This window comes from Octodon degus, unplaced genomic scaffold, assembly GCF_000260255.1.
Source record: "Octodon degus isolate 3935 unplaced genomic scaffold, OctDeg1.0 scaffold00128, whole genome shotgun sequence".
Taxonomy (NCBI): Eukaryota; Metazoa; Chordata; class Mammalia; order Rodentia; family Octodontidae; genus Octodon; species Octodon degus.
This window is the reverse complement of record NW_004524704.1, coordinates 1018299-1025344: the sequence shown is the minus strand read 5'-3', so window position 1 is coordinate 1025344 and position 7046 is coordinate 1018299. Positions and strand designations below refer to the sequence as shown.

Genomic DNA, 7046 nt, shown 5'->3' with positions numbered 1-7046 from the left:
CCCTGCGCTTGCCAGGCAAGCGTTTATTCAACTGAGCTATCTCCCTGGCCCCCTGCATACATTTCTAATACTAAAATTGAAATTATGTTTTTCTCCTTTAAAATACATTAGCTATTTATAGTTGTGTTACATAGCCTTGTGCTTGGCTTTATTTCACTATATATGAAGTCTTTTGCTTAGACTTAAAGACAGCACCTTTAAACTAACCATTAGGGAAAATCTTAATTCCTTTGAAAAGCTTATCTGAAGGAACACTGAACTTTTATAACTTACCAGGCAATGTTGTAACCAAATATTGAATTTCTGCCTATTTTGTATACCTTATAAAGTTAACATGTTATGTTTTACCATACAATAAAGGCTTTGTTGCATTAGAATTACATTATAGGGGGTGCCATCAGAGGGCACTGATGCGCTTTGTCTGGTAACACATTTGGCTCTGTAAAGGTCTTTGTGATAGTTAAATTAAACTAAGAATTTGGATGGGTTGCAGTGAGTAGTAGTATATTTGCCCAAATTTTATGCACATTTTTCTTCTTTTATATCTATTAAAGAATAGTGGGCCGAGAAGATGGCTCAGTAGAATAAGTGCTTCTCTGGCAAGCGCAAGGGCCTGAGTTCAATCCCTGGTTCCACCAAAAAAAAAAAAAAAAAGAATAGTTATTAGATTGATACAAGTGTGAAATTGCTAAAGTAAGTGTGAACAGAGGAAAGAGAAAGATACAGGTAACTGTATTTTACTTTTTTTTTTTTTTTTGCAGAACCAGGGATTGAAATCAGGCCCTTGCGCTTGCCAGGGAAGCGCTTATTCCACTGAGCCATCTCCCCGGCACAGAATGTATTTTAAAACATAATAATATTTGGAGGTAGCTTTCCAACTTGGACTGGCAGAGTGGCTCCCGCAAAGACAGGTAGCAAGAAGAAGGGCCGTGCTGCCATCCATGAGGTGGTGACCTGAGAACACGCAATCAACACTCACAAGCGCATCCACGGAGTGGGCTTCAGGAAGCACGCCCCTCCGGCGCTTAAGGAGAGCCGGAAGTTTGCTGTGAAGGAAATGGGGACTCCAGGCGTGCGCATCAACACCAGGCTCAGCAAAGCTGTCTGGGCCAAAGGAATAAGGAATGTTCCATATCGTACCCGGGCACAGTCGTCCAGGAAACGGAATAAGGATGAAGGTTCACCAAACAAGCTGTGTACCCTGGTAACCTACATCCCTGTTACCACATTCAAAAATCTCCAGACAGTGAATGTGGATGAGAACTAACTTGGAAATAAAGTTACAGAACTGGGGGGGGGGAGGAATATATATATATATATATATATATATATATATTCATTCAGAGGTAATTCTATAGGATGTGTGGAGATTTTTATCGCAAGGTACATGCATTTCATTTAACATTTATGCTTTTGGTTTTTCCTCTTACTACATAATATATTAAAACAGGAGCATTGCTATTTTCTTTTTGGTGGAACCGGGGATTGAACTCAGGCCCTTGCACCTGCCAAGAAAATGCTTATTCCACTGGGCCATCTCCCCAGCCCCCAGAGCACTGCTATTAACTGTCAGAGATATCAGTTCTTTGAATGGGAAGGCCGCATACCTGAGCCCTGAATTAGAATTGTAGACACTAGATGCCAACAGGAAGTTCAAGCTAAAAGACTAGCTCACACAATGTACTGGGGGAAGCTGAGCCGCTGTTCTCTCTCAACACTCTCACAAAGGCTCAGTAGAATAAGTGCTTGCCTGGCAAGTGCAAGGGTCTAAGTTCAATCCCCAGTTCCACAAACAAACAAACAAAGGTTGTGTTATACTGCACTATATGGCACATATTTATTTTGAAGGGTTTGAACTATAACGCAGGTCTCTTGACTCCACGTGTATAAATTACTTTTTCTATGGTGGTATGGAGTACTCTACAAACATCTGAGCAAAATATAGTTAACGTCAATTTTTTTCATTCTTTAGAAGATCAGTGATATTTTTTCATAAAAGATGGTGAAATCATTGAATAATACCTGAGAAATAAAATTCCCAACTTTTATATTTAGATGATTAAATTTCTTAAACTAGTGTTGAGGGGATAGCTTGGCAGTCTAAGTGCCTGCCCAGCAAGCACAAAGACCTGGGTTCGATCCCTGGTGCTGCATACCATGCTGGCCCTGGAACCTGGGTACACTGTGCCAGATGGGAAACCAGGTGTGGTGGTGCATGCCTGTAATCCCAGCTCTGGGGAGGCTGAGACAGGAGGAGTCTGAGCTGTGTAGTGAGACCCTGTACCAAATAAATAAATAAATAAACAAATAAATAAATTTCTTGGGGCTGGCCAGATAGCTCAGAGGTTTGTGCCTGCTTAGGCAGACCCCGGGACTGGGGTTGGATTCCTAGCCTGCTGTGCTGACCCTGCCTCCAGGGCTCGCTGAGACAGCGATTGAGACTGCGTGTGGTGGGCTACACCTGTAACAATAGAGCTTGGGAGGCTGAAAACAGGAGGATCACTACAAGTCTGATCTGTGTAGTGAGACCCTGTCCTAAATATTCAAAAAACAAATTCTTAAATTAACAGAAGGAACAAGAAGAATTAATAGCTCTGTGGACATAGAACCAGACCTTATGGTCCATGAACTGTACCCTCTGCTGTTACTATAGCAACAATTTTACTTTCACTGTATCTTTAAAAAATTAGACTATGGGTTGCATATACACATTTATTTCCAGGGGAAAAATGGCCTTTTTCTGACCATAGCTTACATCCCAATAACTCACTACTGAACCACGAATGACTGGCACCTAGGCTGCTTTCTGAAAAATGGGCTATGCTGTTCCCACCAGCCAACCATGGCTACTTCCCATGGTCAGCTTCCTCCCACGCCACGCGCTGCAGGCTCTAATAAACCAGTGGCACTCGAGTCTTAGCACCATTGTTAGGAAGGGGAAGTGCAGGGGAAACTGGATGCCTGATAAGGAAGCCTTAAATGGTCACTAAAATAACATGCATACACATCCAGATATTTTCCTCACGAAGTTATGGATTGTTATGAAAACCTCAATACTTTTTTTTTTTTTTTTTTTGTATTTTTAGGAAAGGGTCTACAGGGTGTTCACGGTCTCACTGCTAGATTGGACTCATAGTGATTCTCCTGTTTACAGCCTTCCAAATGCTGGGATTACAGGTGCTCAATACTACGCCCAGTCTCAATTGCCACCTCAGCATGCTCCAGGGGCAGGGCCGGCATGGCAGCCTGGGGACCAAACCCCCAGCCCTTGAGCCTGCTTGCAGGTGCTTTAATCTGCTGAGCTATTTGGTTGGCCCTTCAATATTTTAAATAAGAATACAAATGTTTAATATCTATCCAACTCCTTTGTCCAGATTAAAGCACCTGACACAGGAAGATGCATATATATTAACTATGTTAAAATATCAACGCTTAAATCCATCTGAATTCTAATCATTAAACTATTCCTGTGGCTGATAATAAAAAGCTATTTTGCACACATAAAAAGGACCACACTACCAGGTTAGTTGGTAACTCCACTAAGTGATCTCTAGGTTATAATCTCATAATGTTAAATTATTGGCCCTGGGTGTTCCACTTGGCCATTTTTTGTTTTGTGAGAAAGAGGTAGCTCAGGCTGGTCTTGAACTCTCTGGGTGGCCTAGGCTGGCCTCTATCCATCCTCCTCCCTCAGCTTCTGGAGTGCTTGGATTACAGGTATGCTACCCTATGTCTGGCTCCAAATGGCATTTCTAAACTTGCTATATATGGGCTTGAATTGGACATGAACCAGGACACACCTGTCTCTACAGGTGAGGACAAGTGTCTTTTGTATGTATATGCACAAGTCTTCTCAACAAAATTCTCTCCCTTCCTTTGTTGGGAAATATCCCCAATGCACTCCATACTTATTATGGGTAATAAAACTTCCTCTGCTCTTTTATCTTCTTACCATCTTTGCATTCATCAAGGGCAGACTCACTGTGTTTGATCACAACAACAGTCTCATTCCTGGGGATACACTCAGAAGTAAAGGGACGCTTACAAAAATCGTGCATGTTAATTTTTTTTTTTTTAATTTTATTTATTTATTTTGTGTGTGTGTGGCCAGCTCAGCCCACCAGGGGGCGGGCTGGCTGGCATGTGGTGCTGGAGGATTGAACCGCGGTCCCTGTGCTTTGCTTGGCTTAGCTTGTTCTAAGTAGGTGCTTTAGACCACTGAGCCATCTCACCAGCCCCGCATGTTAATTTTTTTTGACAGATGAATATTTTAAAAATAGCACTGCAAATGAATTGAAGGGATAACTGTCAAGTGTTCAAAATGTGAAGAAATAGTTGAAAACCCAGAGACTCCCAGCCGCAGTCTTCACAGCTCCAAGTTTTCCCACCCCATCTTTTCCCCCGCTGAGATGAGGGACGAGTACAGCAAGCGGCCAGACAACTGAGAGCTGCATCTGACTGGAATGAGCATTGCTAGGCACTTGCTAATCGGAGCATGACTTCATGACCAAATGTATTCTTTCAAAATTAAAAAAGGGGAGAGGGAAGCTGCATGTTTTTAAAAATTGAAATTATTTAGTGATAAGACACGATCTCCAATGCCTTTAATGGGCAATAGCAAGTCTTTCCCCCCAAAGGCAAACACCATCCCCAGCTGAGCCTTCGTGCTACAAGCTTCTCAGGAGATGTTACCTAAACTTACTGCAAGAAAACAGTAAGGTTAACTATAGACACTGGACTAGCCTAGTTCGCATTTTCACGTCCACATTCTTCATGAGGGAAGCCCCGGAGTCTGCATGTGTTCAAGTTCATGGTTCAAGGAATCAGTTTTTCTTCTTCATTTCCTCTTCCACACAGTGGCCACCAATGCGAGACTTTGGGTGGGAGGCCTGGCCCGCACTGCGCAAGGTATCTCAACGAGAATCCATGCTGTCATGCTCTATGCTGTCAAGCGAGACAGCACAAGCAGCTGCCATAGGTTTCCTGAGACCCATTCGGGTTCTCCAGGTCTCCAGATTCCAAGCCCACTGCTGAGTGCTGCTTGTCCACCTTGCGTGTGGCACAGGCTGTGGCTTGACGCTGGATCTCAATCTGAAGAGCTGTTACCGGAGGGCCTGGAGGCTGGTGCAGTATGGCTCTGGCAGGGCTACTTGTGGAGACCGACTTTCAGATGGGAGGCTGGAAGTAGGCTCAAGGCCAACAGCTGGAATCCTGGCCTCCTTTGGACAGGCCAGGTATGTACGGTGGATGAATGTCTCTGCTCCAGAAGTTATGCTGGCTTCTGCGGGAACTGCACCTGGGTAGCTTTAAGAATAGTGTTCTCTTGTAGAATGCCCTATGGCCAAAAGGCTCCCTCCCATAAGGACACTGGCAGAAGATCACACCCACTGACCAGAACCAACTTGGAGGTCTTGGGGGTTCCTTCCCAACCACGAAAAGCTGGTGGTAAATACTTTCTCCTATACAGATGTCTTAGTTACTCTTCTCTCGTTGCTGGGACAAATACCCGACACTCAAAATGAAGGAAGGGAAGGTTTATTTAGCTCACAGTTACTGGAGGTTTCAGTCCATACTCATCTGGGTCCAAGGCAGAGCAGCACAGAGCAGAAAGCAACCTTTCATGGCAGCGGCAAAGAGCAAGAGAGCAAGGGAGGGGTAGCAGCAGCTCAAGCAGCTAGCTTCTCTTCCCACCTTACATTGTAATGCAAATTACCTGCCCCAGGGTAGGGGAAGTACTCATACCTATGGGTACTTCCCAGTATTTACCCACCTATGGTTAATCCCAGCAGTACTAAAACCCATAATCCCAGCCTTGGATCACACATAATCCCAGTGGATCATGTGTTAACACAAACTCTAGAAACCCTCACCCCATGACTGCATGAGGCTTTGGGGGGACAACTAAACACAAACCATAACAACAGATATCATGGGATGCTGTGGGTTTTTCCACCCTGATTTTCACAACTCCTTAATTCTTGAGAGTCCATTGTCCTTGGGCCATTCAGTAAGTCCCAGCCTCTTTTAACCTTAGCTCCATGTCATCCACTGAATTACAGCCGTCAACATCCATGATCTTGGAAAGACCAAAATCTGTCATTTTTATCTCTCCACACACTGTACCCTTTACTAAAAGAATACTACCTGGCTTGAGATCATAGCATATGGTGGGAAGTTTTATCTCACTTAAGTAAAGTATTCACAATCTGCATGATAATGGATCGGGCTTCTTTCTGCAACATTAATTTGTGCTGCTTCAGGGAGAGGTCCTGACTGGTTCCCACACAGTACTCTAAAGATGCATAACATGAGTCAGTGTCCAGTGAAAATTAATCATACAGCTTAACTATTCTGGGATGATCCAATGCTTTGTGAATAGGGTATTCCCTACCTAAATGCTTGTGGTAATTCTCCTTCTCATCTCTCCAATTGTTACCTAACAGGTGAATTTTCACAGCTACATATCTTTGCTCTATTAGATCAAATGCCTTGTGAACTTCACTGAAACCTCCTCTACCCAAAATATGTAACAATAAATAGCTGTCAGTGAGCACTGGATGATCTTCAAATTGTGAACTATTTTCATTGTGTATCCTTTTTAATTCCCTGGTAAGAGTTAAACAAGTGGAAGACCTAAAGTCCATCAAATGATGACTGGAGAAACACAAGGTGAAATAGCCACACTGGAACATAATTTAAGAACAATCAGGAATGAGCTCCTGGTGCATTCTTTAACAGGAATGAACCTTGAAACATATATGGAGCCAAGGAAGCCAGCTAAAAGTAAGCACGAGCAGTGATTCTCTTACCAACCTAGGGTTCTCTTGCTCCATCCAGATGCTCTGAGTCCTGACGGCACCAGATGACACTGGGTAATGCTGGGTGCCTCAGCTGACACTGCCAGCTGCTGATCTTGGGAGCACTTCAGTGCTGAGTCCTTAGTATTTATTGCTCTTTCTTTTGAAAACAACTCTCAGGACTTTTGGAGCTCACACTATGTGAGAGAAACAAATCTCGAGCAGCTTTACAGGACCACCAAAGCAACT

At 43.5% G+C, this 7046-nt stretch overlaps 1 pseudogene; it reads right to left on the bottom strand.

Moving 5' to 3' along the window:
- Positions 1–4947: 4947 nt before the first annotated feature.
- Positions 4948–6746, bottom strand: LOC111812541 (annotated as a pseudogene).
- Between the last annotated feature and the right edge of the window lie 300 nt (positions 6747–7046).